The sequence below is a fragment of the Mirounga leonina genome, unplaced genomic scaffold (assembly GCF_011800145.1).
Source record: "Mirounga leonina isolate KUSES-001 unplaced genomic scaffold, KU_Mleo_1.0 Mir_178, whole genome shotgun sequence".
Taxonomy (NCBI): domain Eukaryota; kingdom Metazoa; phylum Chordata; class Mammalia; order Carnivora; family Phocidae; genus Mirounga; species Mirounga leonina.
Window position 1 is genome coordinate 5902607 of NW_023270464.1, and position 21145 is coordinate 5923751.

A 21145-nucleotide genomic window follows, 5' to 3' on the forward strand; every position below is an offset into this window, starting at 1 on the left:
CCCTTTATCTGATATGTCATTTGCAAGTATCTTCTCCCATTCTGTCGGTAGTCTTTTGGTGTTGTTGACTGTTTCTTTTGCTGTGCAAAAGCTTTTTATCTTGATGAAGTACCAATAGTTCATTTTTGCCTTTGCTTCCTTTGCCTTTGGCAATGTTTCTAGGAAGAGGTTGCTGTGGCTGAGGCTGAAGAGGTTGCTGCCTGTGTTCTCCTTTAGGATTTTGATGGACTCCTGCCTCACATTGAGGTCTTTCAACCATTTTGAGTCTATTATTGTGTGTGGTGTGAGGAAATGGTCCAGTTTCATTCTTCTGCATGTGGCTGTCCAATTTCCTCGACACCATTTGTTGAAGAGACTGTCTTTTCCATTGGACATTCTTTCCTGCTTTGTCGAAGATGAGTTAACCATAGAGTTGAGGGTCCATTTCTGGGCTCTCTATTCTGTGCCATTGATCTATGTGTCTGTTTTTGTGCCAGTACCATACTGTCTTGATGATGACAGCTTTGTCATAGAGCTGGAAGTCCGGATGTGTGATGCCACCAGCTTTGCTTTTCTTTTTCAACATTCCTCTGGCTATGCGGGGTCTTTTCTGGTTCCATACAAATTTTAGGATTATTGGTTCCATTTCTTTGAAAAAAGTGGATGGTATTTGGATGGGGATTGCATTGAATGTGTAGATTGCTCTAGGTAGCATTGACATCTTCACAATATTTGTTCTTCCAATCCATGAGCATGGAATGTTTTTCCATTTCTTTGTGTCTTCCTCAATTTCTTTCATGAGTATTTTATAGTTTTCTGAGTACAGATCCTTTGCCTCTTTGGTTAGATTTCTTCCTAGGTATCTTATGGTTTTGGGTGCAATTGTAAATGGGATCGACTCCTTCATTTCTCTTTCTTCTCTCTTGTTGTTGGTGTATAGGAATGCCACTGATTTCTGTGCATTGATTTTATATCCTGCCACTTGACTGAATTCCTGTATGAGTTCTAGCAGTTTTGGGGTGGAGTATTTTGCGTTTTCCACATAAAGTATCATATCATCTGCAAAGAGTGAGAGTTTGACTTCTTCTTTGCCAATTTGGATGCCTTTGCTTTCTTTTTGTTGTCTGATTGCTGTGGCTAGGACTTCCAAAACTATGTTGAATAGCAGTGGTGATAGTGGACATCCCTGCCGCGTTCCTGACCTTAGGGGGAAGCTCTCAGTTTTTCCCCATTGAGAATGATATTCGCTGTAGGTTTTTCATAGATGGCTTTTATGATATTGAGGTATGTGCCCTCTATCCCTATACTCAGAAGAGTTTTGATCAAGAAAGGATGCTGTACTTTGTCAAATGCTTTTTCTGCATCTATTGAGAGGATCATATGACTCTTGTTCTTTCTTTTGTTAATGTATTGTATCACGTTGATTGATTTGTGGATGTTGAACCAACCTTGCAGCCCAGGGATAAATCCCACTTGGTCGTGGTGAATAATCCTTTTAATGTACTGTTGCATCCTATTGGCTAGTATTTTGGTGAGAATTTTTGCATCCATGTTCATCAGGGATATTGGTCTGTAATTCTCCTTTTTGATTGGGTCTTTGTCTGGTTTGGGGATCAAGATAATGGTGGCCTCATAAAACGAGTTTGGAAGTTTTCCTTCCATTTCTATTTTTTGGAACAGTTTCAGAAGAATAGGTATTAATTCTTCTTTAAATGTTTGGTACAATTCCCCTGGGAAGCCATCTGTCCCTGGGCTTTTGTTTATTGGGAGATTTTTGATGACTGCTTCAATTTCCTTAGTGGTTATAGGTCTGTTCAGGTGTTCTATTTCTTCCTGGTTCAGTTTTGGTGGTTGATACATCTCTAGGAATGCATCCATTTCTTCCAGGTTATCTAATTTGCTGGCATAGAGTTGCTCATAATATGTTCTTATAATTGTTTGTATTTCTTTGGTGTTGGTTGTGATCTCTCCTCTTTCATTCATGATTTTGTTGATTGGGTCATTTTTCTTCTTGATAAGTCTGGCCAGGGGTTTATCAATCTGTTAATTCTTTCAAAGAATCAGCTCTTAGTTTCGTTGATCTGTTCTACTGTTCTTTTGGTTTGTATTTCATTGATTTCTGCTCTGATCTTTATTATTTCTCTTCTGCTGGGTTTAGGCTTTATTTGCTGTTCTTTTTCCAGCTCCTTTAGGTGTAGGGTTAGGTTGTGTGCTTGAGACCTTTCTTGTTTCTTGAGAAAGGCTTGTATTGCTATATACTTTCCCCTTTGACTGCCTTTTCTGCATCCCAAAGATTTTGAACAGTTGTGTTTTCATTTTCATTGGTTTCCATGAATTTTTTTAATTCTTCTTTAATTTCCTTGTTGACCCATTCATTCTTCAGTAGAATGCTCTTTAGCCTCCATGTATTTGAGTTCTTTCCAACTTTCCTCTTTTGATTGAGTTCTAGTTTCAAAGCATTGTCATCTGAAAATAGGCAGGGAATGATCCCAATCTTTTGGTACTGGTTGACACCTGATTTATGACCTAGGATGTGATCTATTCTGGAGAATGTTCCTTGGGCACTAGAGAAGAATGTGTATTCCGTTGCTTTGGGATGGACTGTTCTGAATATATCTGTGAAGTCTATTTCGTCTAGTGTGTCATTTAAAGTCTTTATTTCCTTTGTGATCTTTTGCTTAGATGATCTGTCCTATTCAGTGACAGAGGTGTTAAAGTCCGCCACTAGTATTGTATTGTTGTCAATGTGTTTCTTTGCTTTTGTTATTAATTGCCTTATATAATTGGCTGCTCCCATGATAGGGGCATAGATATTTACAATTGTTAGATCTTCTTGTTGGATAGACCCTTTAAGTAGGATATAGTGTCCTTCCTCATCTCTTATTACAGTCTTTGATTTAAAATCTAATTTGTCTGATATAAGGATTGCCACCCCAGCTTTCTTTTGGTGTCCATTAGCATGGTAAATGGTTTTCCACCCCTTCACTTTCAATCTGGGGGTGTCTTTGGGTCTAAAATGAGTCTCTTGCAGACAGCATATCAATGGGTCTTGTTTTTTAATCCAATCTGATAGCCTGTGTCTTTTGATTGGGGCTTTTAGCCCATTTACATTCAGGGTAACTCTTGAAAGATAGGAATTTAGTGCCACTGTATTGCCTGTAAGGTGAGTGTTACTGTATGTTGTCTGTGTTCCTTTCTGGTCTATGTTGCTTTTAGGCTCTCTCTTTGCTTAGAGGACCCCTTTCAATTGTGCTTGTAGGGCTGGTTTTGTGTTTGCAAATTCCTTTAGTTTTTGTTTGTCCTGGAAGCTTTTTATCTCTCCTTCTATTTTCAATGATAGCCTAGCTGGATAGAGTATTCTTGGCTGCATATTTTTCTCATTTAGTGCCATCAAGATATCATGCCAGTCCTTTCTGGCCTGCCAGGTCTCTGTGGATAGTTCTGTTGCCAGTCTAATGTTTCTACCATTGTAGGTTACAGATCTCTTCTCCCAAGCTGCTTTCAGGATTTTTCTCTTTGTCTCTGAGACTCATAAGTTTTACTATTTGATGTCAGGGTGTTGACCTATTTTTATTGATTTTGAGAGGGGTTCTCTGTGCTTCCTGGATTTTGATGCCTGTTTCCTTGCCCAAATTAGGGAAGTTCACTGCTATAATTTGCTCCAATATACCTTCTGCCCTTCTCTCTCTTTCTTCTTCTTCTGGGATCCCCATTATTCTAATGTTGTTTCATCTTATGATATTGCTTATCTCTCAAAGTCTGCCCTCGTGATCCAGTAGTTGTTTATCTCTCTTTTCCTCAGCTTCTTTATTTTCCATCATTTGGTCTTCTATATCACTGATTCTCTCTTCTGCCACATTTATCCTAGCAGTTAGCGCCCCCATATTTGATTGTACCTCATTAATAGTCTTTTTGATTTCATCCTGGTTAGATTTTAGGTCTTTTATTTCTCCAGAAAGGGCTTCTCTAATAACTTCCATGCTTTTTTCAAGTCCAGCTAGTATCTCTAAAATCATGATTCTGAACTCTAGTCTGACATCGTACTAATGTTCATATTGAGTAGGTCCCTGACAGTCGGTACTACCTCTTGTTCTTTTTGTTGAGGTGATTTTTTCCATCTTGTCATTTTGTCCAGAGGAGAATAGATGAATGAGAGAACAAAATGCTAGCAGGGTAACAACGTCCCCAGAAAATATACTCTAAACAAATCAGAAAAGACCTGAAGCAGGGGGAAAAGAAAGGGAAAGAGAGAAAAAAGAAAAAGAAAAAGATAAAAACAAACAAAAACAGAACAAAACAAAAAAACCAGAATATGATCCAATATGATCAGGCTGGTGCATAGATCAGTGCCACACAGTAGATTTTGGGTGTATTTTGGTCTGTTAGAAGAAAGTGACTCCCAAAATTTTAAAGAAAGAAAAACTTATATATGTACAAAAATAAGGGTTGATATGATGAAGGGATGGAATATGACTGTAAAGATGGAAATTATAAAAAATTTTATAAAAGGAATTGATAAGAAATTGTTTGAAAAAAGAAAGATGAGGATTAAAAAAAGAAAAAAAGAAAAGAAAAGGGAGAGAATGTGATCAGGCAGGAGAGTAGAAAAAAAACCATACACTAGAGATTTAGGGTATATTTTGTTCTGTTAGAAGAAACTATCTCAATTTTTTTTTTTTTATTATTTATTTATTTGACAGAGAGAGACAGAGAGCATGAGAGGGGGGAGGGTCGGGAGGGTCAGAGGGAAAAGCAGACTCCCCACCGAGCAGGGAGCCCGATGCGGGACTCGATCCCAGGACCCCAGGATCATGACCTGAGCCGAAGGCAGCCACTTAACCAACTGAGCCACCCAGGCGCCCCCTATCTCAAAATTTTAAAGAGAGAACAACTTATATATATATGCCAAAAATACAGGTAACTACTATGAAGGGATAGAATATGACTCTAAAAATAAAAAATAAATTTTTTTTTAAAGGGATTGATAAGATTTTGGTTGAAAAAGGGAAAAAGAAAAATTCAAAAAAAAAAAAAAAACGACAGTTAAAAAAATTAACTTTGAAAAACTAAAGAATCATGGTAGAAATACCATGGATTCTATGAGCTATATTCCCCTAGCGCTGGAGTTCTGCAGTTCTCATTGATGGGTAAACTTGGTCTTGGCTGGCTTTACTCACTGATCTTCTGGGGGAGGGGCCTGTTGCCGTGGTTCCCAAATGTCTTTGCCGGAGGTGGAATTGCCCCACCCTTGCCCGGTCAGGGCTAAGTAATCTGCTCGGGTTTGCTGTTGGGAGCTTTTGTTCCCTGCAAGGTTCCCTTACAGCTTTGGAGGCCAAGAGTGAAAATGGTGGCCTCCCAATCTCCATCCTGGAGGAGCTGAGAACTCGGGGCCCCGCTCCTCAGTGAGCCCCCAGAGAAAAGCAGTCAGTCACTTCCGTCTCCCCGGTCTCCGGCCGCACTCCGTGCTCACCTGGCCTCTGACCGAGCATTTCTCTCTCGGGCACCCGACTCGGTGTGGAGTCTCCAAACCCAGCAGATCCCTGTGGTGCACTCCCACGCCACTCCTCCCGGGGAAGAGTCTCCCTGGATCTGCCACTTGTTGGGTCCCTGCTGGAGGAGCAGTGGCCCGACTGTGCAATGGATTATGGTTTATGGCAACCCCAAGCTGAGAGCCCGCTCCTTGGCTCCATCTCTGCAGCTGGCTTGCCCACTTCCATACCTGGGAGCTCCACCGTACTCAGGCACCCCTAGTCTTTCTGTGACCCCAAGGGTCCTGAGACCACACTGTCCTGCGAGGGTTCCACCCCCCTGTTTGGCCACTGGAGCGACGTCCCTCAGCGGAGTCGACTTCTAAAAGTTCCGATTTTGTGTTCTGCAGCTCTATCACTTGCCAGAAGCGCCATCTATCCTCCCGAATATCGCCTCGGATTCACTTCTCCACACGTCCTACCTTCCAGAAATTGGTCGCTTTTCTGTTCAGAGAGTTGTTGCTATTCTTTTCTTCAATCTCCTGTTGAGTTCGTAAGTGTTCAGAATGGTTTGATCCCTATCCAGCTGAATTCCTGGGACCAGACGAAATCCAGGTCTCCTACTCCTCTGCCATCTTGCTCCACCTGTACATAGTTAGTTTTTGATGTAGTGTTCAATGATTCATTAGTTAAGTATAACAGCCAGTGCTCATCACAACACGTGCCCTCCTCAATACCCATCACCTGGGTACCCCTTCCCCCCCCCCCCTCCCTTCTGAAACCCTCAGTTTGTTTCCTGGAGTCCAGAGTCTCTCATGGTTCGTCTCCCCCTTCAGTTTCCCCCCCTTCAGATTTCCCTCCTTTCCCCTATGGTCCTCGGTGTTATTGCTTATGTTCCACCTATGAGTGAAACCATATAATTGTCTTTCTCTGCTTGACTTATTTCACTTAGCATAATCCCCTCCAGTTCCATCCATGTCGATGCAAATGGTGGGTATTTATCGTTTCTGATGGCTGTATAATATTCCATTGTATATATGGACCACATCTTCTTTATCCATTCATCTGTTGAAAGGCATCTCGGCTCCTTCCAGTCTGGCTATTGTGGACATACCTGGCCTTTCCTATGAGAGCTGCCAAATAGGAACTTATCCAACTGACTACTTCAGTGAAAACAGCAAATACACCACAATAACTGCCAAAATAGGTACAGAGAGCCACTAGTCCATAGTGAGAGATATGCATGAGAATGGGGTCATTAGCCCCACCATCTCATCCTTTCATAGCTGCATCTGACCAGTCTTTTTTTTTTTTTTTTAAGATTTTATTTATTTATTTGAGAGAGAGGGAATGAGACAGAGAGAGCACATGAGAGGAGGGAGGGTCAGAGGGAGAAGCAGACTCCCTGCCGAGCAGGGAGCCTGATGCGGGACTTGATCCAGGGACTCCAGGATCATGACCTGAGCCAAAGGCAGTCGCTTGACCAACTGAGCCACCCAGGTGCCCGCATCTGACCAGTCTTAAAACTGGCCGCCAATTAATGGAGATGAACAATTGACTATCATAATTTGAATGCCATCAAAGCTCCCATTCCCAGTATTCTAGGGATGATAGAAGACATTCAAAAATCTCAGGGCCTCTACTTTGCTGTCCTAGATCTAGTCAATGTGTTTTACTTACAACCTCAATTTGTTTTTAGTTTCAAGAGCACCCAGTATATCTTTAGTTTGGCTGCCCATGGATTTTCTAAAGAGCCCTGCCACTGCACATAACTTGTGCAGACAAGATCTAAATTTACTCAAATTAGCTTGCTGCCACCTTTGACATTATATAGATGGCATTCTACCATGGGGGCCTCCTGAAGATGCCATTCAGGAAGATTGACACCTAGTGACAAATTATTACCCTAAATAAGATACAAAGAGCAGCGACTTCTGTCAAATTTTTGGCATAGTATGGTCAGCTAAGGGCCAAGAAGTTACTTTTAGTATAAGACATCAAGTCCTCACAAACAAGTTTCCCATTACACTACAGCAAGTACAGCACATATTAGGTCTCTTTACCTTTTGGAGGAAACACATTCTAAATTTATTTATTCTACTTAAGCCTACTTATGGTTTTACACATGTCAGCATCTTTCCTTTGAGGAGAACCTTGACCAACTGCTTTGTGGCTGGCCCCAGTGAGCCATACGGTAGCCCCTGCCCTTAGTCCTCTGGGCTCAGATTTCTGAGTTGAATCAGTAGATGCTTCTGATTATGCCTCATAGATTCTTCAGGCTAAGCACTCCTCTACTTGGCTGCCCATGGCGTTCTGAACCAACTGTCTTCTCTGAAAAGCACTCTGGTACCTACCACTAGAATGCCAAATTTTGGCAGCTGTTAGGCCTCTTTTAGAAAAAGAGATACTAGTGGGCTCACAGCCTGTGCTGCTTTGCACGCAAGTCTCCATTGTGCTTTGGCTCAAGGATTCAACCCAGCAGAAGCCTGGCACAGCCACTGAGCCTTCACTGTTAAAACGGGAATTATACCTTCAGGAAAGTGCTGGACCTGAAGTCAAGGGCCTTTCAGATTATAGCAGGATGTGGCTTCTCCCATGCTCGGCCCCTTGTCCACTGACCCAGAGGTGCAGCTAATGGCACCCCCACTGCTGGCCCCTCAGCTGTTCGGGCGGGTGGGGGAGGGACTTGGTATCAACTGTCTGACATGGAAAGGGTTGTTCTTGTTGGTTGGCAGTACCACCACCTTACACAGTGCAGCCCTGCTGGAAAGCCATAGCATAGCATCCTGCTAGGGGCCCATCACTAGTTAAGTAGGGCTCTCCTGGTGCTGTCCAACTAGGAGAATTGGTGGCAAAGTGACTGTCTCTACAAAAGGCCATAACAAGAGACTCCTGAGGACAAACATTTTTACTGACTTCTGGGCAGTAGCCAATGGCTCACAGTCTGGTTGGAACAATGACAAAAGAAAGCCTTTCTGGGGTGCCTTCATTTGGAAAAAAAGTACCCAACTCACACATGCCAATTGTGGTCATTTATGTCTCTGCATACATATGTCAACAAATACCAGAAGCACATTATAACATTGCTGACTGCTTATTCAAATTACATGCCTGTTCCAAGACCCCACCTCTCAGACTACTAGACACAACTATTCCTCCAGAGATGCCATACCCACTAGCAGAATGGGCCCATATCAGGCCATAGGGGAACAAGAGGACACACTGATAGGACACACAGGTGTGCACTCCCCTACCCTGGCTCCAGCCAGAGTTGTTTTAGATCATTACTCCCTTTGTTCTCAAACAAAACTCTGGAAGGCTCCCAGTTTGGAGATAGGTGCCTCAGGGCAACAAACCCTAGTCTATATGGCACATTGATTTCATCAGGCTACTGCTGCCCTCTGCTGGACTTAGTGGGTATGCAACCACTATCATCACTTGACTGGACTCCAGCTGGCTGCTCTTTGCAGAAAGAAACCCTGTTTCTAATCATGTAATCTTCTTAACTAGACATGTGCTAATCTCCATTGGTCCACCAGGTATTATAGATTCAGATCAGGTACCCATTTCACTTCGCAAGCTGTTTGGCCATGAGCTCTAGACCATGGAAACGTGTAGAGTTTCCACCTAACTAACTTATCAGCCCCAAGCGGCTGGACTTCAAGAGAGGCACAATGGCCTATTCAAAGATGTGTTCCTCAGACTTTTAAACAATAAGTTGGTGTGAGCCAAGCTACTCATGCTGTTTGACAAGGTCCAAGTATGGGGGATGATCCTGAAAACAGGAGACTCCACAGCTGGCTCCTGCTATTCTCTTTCATTTTGTTTATGGCAATCTTTATAATTGTGGGAATATTTCTGGGCTGGCTCCTGCTATTCCCTTTCATTTTGTTTATGGAAATCTTTATAATTGTGGGAATATTTCTGGGGTTTCATGATAAAGTGACTACTCATCTTAGTTACGCCTATCTAAGCAATTCCACGAAGAATTAGTTTCTATAGAACAAAATAACAAAATGGTCACACTCTGTCTAGCACCTTTCTCTTTGCGTACTGATTTTTAGTTTTAGCGAAAGTCAATAAGCAGAAATCAATAAAGGTCATGTTAATCATTACAAAGGAAAAATGAAAGAAGGCTATAGCTGTAATCCAGAAAATGATCTAAGATTTGGAAAAACAAAAATATCCTAACATATAAATAAAGTTCCTCTGAGGCTGTCAGGAGGAGATGCTTGCAACCTGATCCTGTGTCTGTATCTCCTCATTTGCCAACGCCATCCTTTCCTACGAGAGACCCACCCCAACTGGAGCTGGACTCTGGCAATAAGTGGTCCTCAAATGGACAGAAATTTTATCCCAAGCTCTAATACTGCTAAATTCCCAGCCCTCACGTCTCCAAACCCTCACACAAACTATCAGTTTTCTCCAAATACTTCCCTTCTGGGTACTTATAGTGAAGCCCCACTCCTTTGACCTTAAAGAGGATGCAATTCACATCTGCTCATGAAATGGATTTTTTCCCTTATCATTTTGATTTTATTTTTTTTAATTTAAATTCAATTTAATTAACATATACTGTATTATTAGTTTCAGAGTAGAATTTAGTGATTCTTCAGTTGCATATAATACCCAGTGCTCATTACATCAAGTGCCCTCCTTATGCCCATCACCCAGTTACCCCATCCCCCACCCACCTCCCCTCCAGCGACCCTGTTTGTTTCCTAGAATTCATCATCTCTTATGGTTTGCCTCCCTCTCTTTTTCCTCTTATTTTACTTTTCCTTCCTTTCCCCTATGTTCATCTGTTTTGTTTTTTAAATTCCACATATGAGTGAGAGCGTATGGTATTTGTCTTTCTCTGACTGACTTATTTCACTTAGCATAATACCCTCTAGTTTCATCCGTGTTGTTGCCAATGGCAAGATTTCATTCATTTTGATGGCTGAATAATAGTCCCTTGTATGTATATACTACATTTTCTTTACCCATCCATCTGTTGATGGACATCTGGGCTCTTTCCACAGTTTGGTTATTGTGGACACTGCTTCTATAAACATTGGGATGCCTGTGCCCCTTTGCATCACTGTTTGTATCCTTAGATAAATACCTAGTAGTGCAATTGCTGGGTTGTAGGGTAGCTCTATTTTCAACTTTTTGAGTAACCTCCATACTGCAGCCACTCTGGAAAACAGTATGGACTTTTTTTTATCATCTCAATATCTTCTATATGTTAGGGACCCAATCAAGGGCAGATTGTGCAATATGATCCTCTTATAATAGAGAGCCCAAGAAACAAATCCCTACAAAATTGCTTAGAGATCATGATTATACAGGTTTCCTCAGCCCATATATGATGGCTCAGTACCAGCAGTGAAGCTAAGGCCACCAAATCTGCCTCTTATTTATCTGGGTCATAAATTCTGGTTAATTAAACTAAATTTGTCAAAAGTTTTACAGGAGATTTAAATTATAGCTTCAGGACCCACTAACGGAACTGTGTGGATCTCAGAGAGAGGAAAAGAGACCCTCCACTTAGTGGGTTCCAGTCACATTAGGAAAGGAAATCCACAAAGGAACCCTGGAATCCACAATCAGAGGAGGAGGCCCAGGCCTCTAGCCACCTTAGAGAAGGAGGTAAAGGATCTCTTGATCCTAAGCAACCAGAATCTGCCTTTGTTCAGCAACCAGATTGTTTGCCCCAAAAAAGACCCTGCAAGGTAGTCAAATTCATGTACCTATTTTGTTGTGGCAGCTACTCTTACAGTGGAAAGCTTGGATAATAGGATTGCTAGTGGACCCCTTGGACCTAATCCTGTCCTGGGAGATGTGCTGGAATAAAATCAGCCAGGTGCACTTCTGCACCACAGGATGGCTAAGTACCAGGTGCTGGCAGACTCTGTTAGGTGCTCACCTCCCTTTACATTAAATGGTTCCAATGGAAGCAATGCTTAAATGAGTCACTCCCTCCTTATTCTACACCTGAAATTGTATCCTGAGAGAATAATGTTACCAAATCATTCCCATATGGCTGGCAGACTTGTGCTCTAAAGATTGTACTTTACTTTGATGGGGTAATCTCTGATTGTAAAACTGCCATCCACAAAATACCTCTACAATTAGCCATCAATGTGCTCACAATCTATATGCATTATGGATGGGGCAACAAGCAACTGGTCCTTTGCAAGGTGCAGCCCAATGATCTGATGGAGCTCACTTAGATCTGCTCAACTGGCTATAAACCCCATACTTGCAGTTCTATCCTGAGCCAGGCTTCTAGCAAATATATTCAGAATTTAACACCAATCAAGAACATCCTTTGTAAATCCTACCCTTTGTAAATCTCCACTGGGAAGTCCACCTTCCATCAGGCTGGGCTCTCTCACCCCCAAGCACAGTAACTCTTCAGACAATGTTGCCCCCACTCAAGTAAGTGACAAAAGACAATACACCCCAACCTGACTGGACATTGGAATTACCTCCCCTCATACTCTTCTGTACCAGGAAGGAAAAGACTGTCAACCTCAAGACCAAATTGCAAAAATGCCTCCATTTGATCAACTTTGGCAACCGTATAGAGTCCTATTTATCTAAAATAGCTATCTGCTTGCTGCATGAACCCTACCTCTATCAAAACTGTGAATAATTTGCCAGGTGACCGCTGGTCAGCACCAGATATCATTTCACCTTTATGATAAGATGAACAATGTATTCTAACCTACACTAGCCATGGTAAGATACTTCCTTGTAACTTCCTTGTAACATCCTTAGCTTGACCTTCCTATACCTTACGGTCAGGGACTTCTTACTACTGTGCTCGCTGTTCAGAGTACTAGATTGCAGCTTTTGCTTTCTGCCCCATGCATCCATGACAGACTCTTTCCCTCATTATTTCCACCACTGCCAGTACCACCTTCATACCCCAAAGTGCCACTTCCACTCCTGTCCACATCTTATCCATAAGTCTTTCCTTGTTGTACAGCATGACCCTGCCCTAAACCACAGCTAAGTAGGCTGGATTGACATAGAAAATATACAAACTTGTGAGATAGCAGCCCAGGCCTTGCAAGTGAAACCATGTCAGATCTGTCCTCATGCAGGGCTGACCTACAGCCCCATGTCACTGTCCCGCTGTTCTTAGTGGCCAGACTTTGTGCTAATTCCCTCCAAAGCACCCCAAGCCTCCTTTAGACTAGACCAAATCCCTAATCTATACCTCAAGTAGGGCACCCTGTGGGTAAGCACAAAATTAACCACCCATGGAGTAACTTTCTACCACCTATACTTGAATACAAAGATTGGACCTCACCCTGTACACTCACTGACCCTTAATGGTAAATAATGCCTCATTTGGATTCTACTGGGGACCTGACTCAAGGGTGCAAGAGCCACATGACCCACCCCCATTCACAAGCTGTCCACAGAGATGACCCCTATCTTTGCAGTGTTTTACTTTTACTATTCTTGCCACCCATTACCCTCCTGTCACCTCACCTTGGAGATATTTCATGCTATTCAAAAAGGGATTTTTGAAATCCTTATGCTACTGGCACTGGCCATCATCACTGGACTGGCAGGTATAGGAACAAGTGCTACCACCCTAGCCCAACATGATCAAATATTAAAAGCCATTCAGAAATTATCAGTCACTCTAACCAACCACACACAGACACCACACTATATTCTGAGTCTGACATAGCAACGGCATGGCTCACTAGCACAAATGATGATGGGTAATCATCTGGTGTTTGATTTCTGGAATCTGCTCTATATAGGGCCTCTCTTGCTGCATCTACATTAACAATTGAAGACAAATATAGGCCAGCCTCCAGAAGATATCTCAGGATATACAGGTCATGCATAATATACTTAAAATATTTCAACAAATTCCCACACTCTCCAAGATCCCCAGTTTTTTCTCATGGCTCTTGCTGTCCACCTGAGGGCAATGCCAAGAATGAGATTTCAAATAGTAGTGAGTCTATTCATTAGAGCTTTCACTATTATTATCTTGGTTAAATATAGTTTACAATGACTTTGAAAACAATGTATTATATCCTTTAACTCATCTGCTACACAAGTGGTTGCTATTCCTGATGGCGAGGCATTACAGGGTGGTAGACTGTTGAGAGTTTAGCTCAGCTCCTCCATGGCATTGCTGCCTTGACATACATTTTGTGTGGCCTGAAGTGTTGTGAGCTGACACTATCCCTTCTCATGCAAGCATGTGCCCTACTTACCAGCCTGCAGAGTCACAAGTAAATGCAAGGTCCTTATATGATTCTCCCAACAGCCCTTGTGATCAACAGTCCCCTTTGTTTCCCAGGGCCTTCTCCTTTTTATAGCTTTTAGATAAGACCTCTGGGAAACTTACTAAAACCCTGCTCTTTTTAGTTTGAATTTACTGATCCAGCCTTAGCCCAAAAAACCAAAGCCCTCCCTCCATGGACCCAGGTAAAGGCATGAGCCCCAAATCTTGCCATTTTCTTTCTCTGCCTGCACCCTGCCTTGACCTCCCCACATAGGCCCTTGAGGTATGCTGTGTGTAAATCCTCCAGGACCCATGAGTAATAAACTTTTCTATTTTTCTTTCAGGGGCCTTTGTTAAACCATGGCTCACCATCCAATACCTCAGGGCTCTACTTAACCAGTGTTATTTTAATAGTCACAGCAATGACTATAATTTTTATGACTTTTTGCTAGAAATATTGCTAGTTTTTTAATATTTTATTTTTCAGATTAAAAAAACCCTTTTTTCTCTTTTATTTAAGCTATCTATATCTTATAGCAATGTTATAGATTACACCTTTATAAGCAAACATTGAATCATTTATCTTTTTCTTCCTGACCCCTTCAGAACTCAGAAACTCTTTTTTTTTTTTTTTTTGGAGGTGTATAGTAATTTATTTTTTTCTTTTTTGATTTAAGCACTGTGAATTGTGTAAGACTGATGAATCACAGACCTGTACCCCTGAAACAAATAATACATTTTATGTTAATAAAAATTTAGTTAAAAAAGGAAAAAAATAAATTCAATTAGCCAACATACCATACATCATTAGTTTTTGATGTAGTGTTCATTGATTCATTGGTTGTGTATAACACCCAGAACTCAGAAACTCTTATTAAATATTCTTATTTCTGTGGTATTATAGCTATTGTATAAGTTACGAACAGGCCCATTAGGTGACCCACCTCAAAATACCAATAAACCCAAGCTGACTAATGGGTTACTTACACAAAGACACAGGTATAAAGGAAAATTCCATTTGTTCCCATGCCTCCTCACCTCCCTGCTTAACAATAGCCCCCCACCACTGCCTCCTGGCCGACATTCTCTGCTTTACTGTCCTGCCTGCCATGTTCTTGCAGTGTATTCAATAAATTTCTATCTCCTTTGTTCTGTCTTGAGTGAATTCTTTCGCCCACCAGGCCTCCACCTGATGGGATTGCCCACATTTGGTGGCCCCTATGAGGAGACTTTGCCAGCCTGGGGTTCTCCCCAGATTCTCTGGAATTTCTTGGGACTTTCCCTGGGTGGACCAACTCTAGTCCTCCTTGGGGAACTGACAACCTCCAGCAGAGGTTACTCCTCTGCAAGGATCAGAAGCCCCAGGGGCGACCTGCCTGACCTCCCTTGCCTGAAAGGGTAAGGGATTTATTCACCTTTTGCCCTTCAGAGGGACCCTTCCTTCCCTATCATTTCTCTTTTTGCCTTCAGCAACCTAACCCTAGTAACCCTCGGACAACTGAAGATCTCTGTCCAGGGTGACTCTCTAATGTGGTCTGAAGGTCTGAGAGGAAAAACAGGTTGTGATGTAGGGTTTTTTGTTTTTGTTTTTGTTTTTTTTTAATGTTAGTGTGGTGGTGAGGTTGGAGAGGGCCGGAGCTGATGGCCAAGAAATAGTCCTTGAGATGTCTTCAGTGTAAAATGGTGATTTTATTAAAGCACGGGGACAGGACCCATGGGCAGAAAGAGCTGAGGCTGCTGCGGCCTGCTGCTCCCTACTGCCCTGGGATTGTGAGGAGCAAGTGATTTTCATATGCTAAGGAACACTCAGGACCTTGGAGGGATGTTATAATTTGCCTATCTCAATTATTTGTCAATAGGCTGCAGGTTATAAGGACATTTAATTTCATCTACATTTCCTTGTGCCTTTGTTTCCCACGACAGTTGGACTGTTTGGGCTTGTGAGGGTGAAGGACCCCTTTCCTTTGCTCTCTCACTCCATCCCCTGAGGTCTGTTCCCAACCTGTGGCACAGCTGGCGGTGGCAAATCCGCACACATTTCAGATTGGGTTGGGACCCTTTCCTGAAACTGGCTGACTCAGTCACCTTATTTCTTCCCAGTCTCTCCACTTTGTCCTTTGATCCCATGGATCCAGCCACCACCTTCGTGTCAGGACTTTTTCTCCATCACTGCTGGTGGTTCTTGGTCATGCTGCTTCGAAGAATGAAGAAGTAGACTAGACAGCGTGGTGGGCAGCAAAGCAAGGTTTCTTGGGTGATAGCAACGTGGTAGTACAAAGTCCCCAAGGAGGGAGGGGTGCGAAGGAGTTGTCACCAGAGTTTCTAAGTCTACGCGTTTTTATGGGCTTATTGGCAGGCTGTTTTAATCTGATTAACCCTCCCTGCACCTGCCATCCAATTAGTTTTTTGTCACCTATCTATCATATGGTAAAGGGGGGAGGGCTCCTTCCAGGGTGATGTAATATCCTTTTAAGGGTGGTTTCCTCTTAGGGCGGAGGCCCCTTGTTCCTGCCCACCTGCCTTCCAACTATCCTTCATCACTTTGATCTATAGGCAAACATGCACATTCCCATGTGTTTGAGTGGTGGGTTCCCCCCACCTCTTTCTGACCCAGTTCTGCCACCCAGTGTCCCTCTTTCCCTGTTGCATGTGATGCCTCAACAGGAAGTGCCCCCACTATTTGCCATGACTCTCTCCATGGTGGGTCACCCCAGAAGAGTTAGTCACCCTGTAAAAGGTCCCATTCTTTTTAGTTCAGGAGGATGCCCTGACCGAATTCAGGACCACCAGTTGGAGTCCCATTCCCCTTGGCAGAATGCCCCTTTGGGAATCAGCAGCTGGTCTTTCCCACTAAGGGACAACCCCCTCTCTGTTCCTTGGGACAAATCCCTCTATTCCTTCACACTCACCCTGGGACTATATTCTTTCTTTATTTCTTTTTTTAGAGAGAGAGAGAGCATGTATGTGCAGGGGCTTTTTGGGGGGGAAGGGAGAGAGAGAATCTTAAGCAGGCTCCACACCTAGTGTGGAGCCCCAGGCAGGGCTCATCTCATGACCTTGAGATCATGAGCAAGCCAAAACCCTGCAGATCCCCTTCCCTACACTTCTGGATACAGCCTTCAAGGTCTTCAATAACTGAGAGGTAGCCTTGAGGGCTGAAAGGGATAAGAGAAATAAGCAGCAAGCCCAATATATCGCTGCAGCTATGGCTAGCTCCCTGCCCTTCTCTGGGTCCACACAAGGGCAAAAGCCATTAAAGGTATAAGCCGCTAAGGCTCCCCATGCTCCAGGAGCTCCTCAAGACTGCTTCTGTTGTTAGCAATTGGAGCATCTGGCCTGGGAGTGTCAAAGATCCCCTCTGTCAGGTCCTTGTCCGGCCTGCAAACAACCAGGGTATTGGAAATGAGACTGCCCCTCCTTCCCATGCATGGGAGGATCATCCGAGGCCCAAAAGCCCCAAGCCCAGGCTGTCCAGGGAATCAATAGCCTCAGGCCAAAGCCACTTCAGGAAATCAGCAGCTGCCCTTAACTCTGTACCTTGATTAGAGGAACCAATGGAGCAGGGGAGGATGATTTCTTCTCCTTTGGCTGATGGGGCCCAGACGCTGGGCAGGCCCCCATGTCCTTGATCTCAAAGGGAGAACTTTGGGTAAACTTGGATGTGGCAGGAGACAAAATTAAATTTCTAATGATGAAGGATAGTTGGAAGAAAGACAGGCAGGACAAGCGGCTCCCACCCTAAGAGGAGACCACCCTTTACACAATCCTGGAAGGACCCCTCCACCCTTTCCCATGTGATAGGTAGATGACAAAAACCCAGTCAGATGACAGGCGAATGAAGGATTAATCAGATTAAAACAGCCTGCCAACAAGCCCATAAAAAACCCTAGACTTAGAAACTCTGGTGGCAAACTTCTCAGGTCCCCTCCCTCTTCAGGAGCTTGGTACTATCACTCAATCAACTTTACTATTGCTCAATAAACTTTACTTTGCTGCCCACCACTCTTCATCTGGTCTACCTCTTCATTCTTCAAAGCATCATGACCAAGAACCATGGGCACCGATGGAGAAGAAATCCTCTAACACTAATAGATATGGGAGCTACTTATTCCACCCTTATAAAATACTCAGGTGTTATCTTTCAGTCCTCAATTCTCATCACCAGCATAGATAGGAACCCAAAGAAGAGACATTTCACTTACCCTTTAATTTGTTCTTTGGGTGACAATACCTTACCCACTCCTTTCTTGTTTTACCAATTGCCCCACTCCATTACTTAGAAGGGACATAATGACAAAGGTACAAACTAATATTTGCCTTTCTGAGATTGACCACCCCCTGCTGGCATTTTTGTCTTCTGAGCCCCAGGCCCCTTCAAACATCAAGGTCTCCATTTTTCAACTGGTTCCCCCTCAAGGTATGGGACACCACTGTTCTGGGGTGTTCTCTATCAGCACCCCTATAAGGATACAACTGAAAGATCCTCATTTCTTCACCAGAAAATCCCAGGACCCCTTATGTCCAGAGGGCAGGCAGGGACTACACAGCCAATCATACAAAAATTCTTAGAAGCAGGACTTTTGCACCCCTGCAATTTACCTTGTAATACCCCCATCTTGGCAATAAAAAGTCTGATGGCTCATACAGAATGGTACAGGACCTAAGAGCTATCAACAAGGCTGTTATTCCTATTCACCCAATTGTTTCTAATGATTTATCCTCTTAGGACAGATCCCCTCAGACACTCTGATATACTGTGCTAGATCTAAAAGATGCTTTCTTCTGCATCCCAGTGCACCCAGATTCCCAGTTCCTCTTTGCCTTTGAGTTGCAGGACCCCTCCACCCAGGTTACTCAACAACTAACTTGGACTATCCTCCCTCAGAGCTTTAGGGACAGTCCACATTTATTTGGACAGGCCCCAGCCAAGGATTTGTCCACCCTTCAGCTCCCCAGAGTCACTGCCTTACTTTAACATGTTGATGATTTACTTATCTACATCCCCAATGAGAACACCTCCAACACAAATATAATCCGGTGCTTTGGAGCTTGGCCTTCTGTGGCTATAAGGTCTCCCCTTCAAAGGCCCAAATTTCCTTTCAGAAAGTTCAGTTCCTGACTGTATTAGTCCCAGGGATAGTCCCTGGGACTAAGAGCCTCTCTGACCACCATAAGGGTCTCATTTGAAATATTAAAACTCCCTCTACAAAACAGCAGCTGCATTCCTTTTTGGATATGGCTGGGTTTTGTAAAATGTGGATACTCCAATTTGGATTAATAACAAAGCCTCTTTATGAGGCCCTGAGGGGACCTGAGGAAGAGCCTTTGGAGTAGGACCCTGAAATGACAAAAGCTTTTGGGGTCCACAAACAGGCATTTACAATGACCCCAGATTTGGCTCTGCCAGACCTCCAGAAGTCCTTCTCCTTATATGTGCATAAAAGGAGGAGAGTGACCCTTTGCTTCTTGATCCAAATGTTGGGACCTTCCCAATGTCTGGTCACATACCTAAGAATCTAAATTCTGTGGTGCGGGGATGGCCTCCTTGCCTCTAAGCACTGGTGCCCATGGCCCTTCTGATAGACTAAGCCTCTAAATTAACCTTGGGACAAGGCATAACTGTTTATATATCCCATCAGGTATTGGATACCCTAAATTCTAGGGCATTTCATTGGATCTCCAGTAGTAGAACTATAAAATAGCAAACCCTTTAATTAGAAACACCTGAACTAAATATTCAGCCATGTCAGACCCAAAATCCTGCCACCTTCTGCCAGATCTCAAAACAAATGCCCCATTGGAACATTCTTGCCTAAAAACCATAGATTTTTACTTGTAGTGCCAGGCCAGATCTCCAGGATACACCTCTAGATAACCAAGAGGCTATATAATTCACAGATGGCAGCAGCTTCATAGTAGAAGGAGTGCAGGTCTCCAGGTATGCTATTAACTTAACCAAAGTCATTGAGTCTGGACCTCTGCCAGGTGCCACTGCCTCAGCACAAAAGGCAGAATTAATTGCTCTTGCCCAAGTCTTCCAACTGGGCACAAAAATGAAACTAAACATATATACCTATTCAGCCTATGCCTTCCACATGGTCTATGCCTGTGCTGTTACTTGGAGAGAGAGGGGCCTCCTCACAGCCAAAATCTGCCAGTTAAACATGCCTCTGAGACTTTGGCCTTGCTAGAGGCAGTTATGCTCCCTGCCCAAATAGCTATTATTCATTGCAAGGCTCATCAAAAGGATAATGACTTGGTTTCAGTTGGAAGCAACAGAGCTGACAGATAAGCAAAGGCTTCAGGCCTCTCTGGTTCCCCATTTAATCCTTTTCCCCCACAATATACTCAGAAAGAAACCCAAAAGCGTTGAAAAGGGGCTTTTTCCATACTCCAGAGGGTTGGCTCCAAGACCCGAATAATAAACTGTCACTCCCGGGAATGTTACAATAGAAATTTCTTAATAACTTATATCTGTAACCCATCTCAGGGTGAAGGCCCTTCAAGACCTAGTGCGATCTCTTTTCTTTGGCAAGGACATTCCCCCTACTCTGTTGGCTATCTCCCAGGTGTGTTTTACCTGTTGTCACATCAACATGGAGGGGGCCCATAAACCTTCCCCCACTTCTTCAACTTATCCAAAGACAATGGACTCTACCAGGGAAGGATTGACAGATAGATTTTATGCACATGCCTCCCTGAAAGGGACTCAAGTATCTATTGGTCTTTGTAGACACCTTTACAAGATGGATTGAAGCCTTTCCCACTAAAACAGAGAGGGATTCAGAGGTCACCACTGCTCTTCTCCATCACAACCTTCCTGATTTGGGTTTCCCCACACCTTAGAGTCAGGCAATGGCTCTGCTTTTGTATCTCAAATAACACAAGGAGTTAGCAAAATCCTCCAGATATAAATCATCTGCATGCAGCTTGGCATCCACAGTTCTCAGGGAAAGTTGGGTGCCAACCAAACCATAAAAGGATTCTCAGAAAAATTATGCATGAAACTCACTCTTGGCCAACCCTCCTTCCCCTTGCATTAAGGTCACATATCACTCCAAACTCCACAACCCATCTTGTCCATTTGAGGTTCTTTATGGAAGACCTTTCCTCCAGACACATCTTTTATTAGACCCCAAAAGCCACTATCTCACACATTATGTTATATCCCTGGGGCAAACTGTCTGTGCCATTAATGACCACCAAAAACAGTACAGTCCAAAACCTGACCCCTCTTTCTCAGGTAACATATATCCACAACTTACAGCTGGGGATTTGGTATACATTAAGACTCTTCAGGACAAAAAGCCATTAAAACATGTCTGGACTGGGCCCTACCAAGTTCTCCTGACCACTCCAACAGTGGTAAAACTTCACAACTTCTCTGCATGGATCCATCTTTACAGAATCAAGATACTCCAGGTCCAGGTGAGGAGCCCTCCATTTTTTA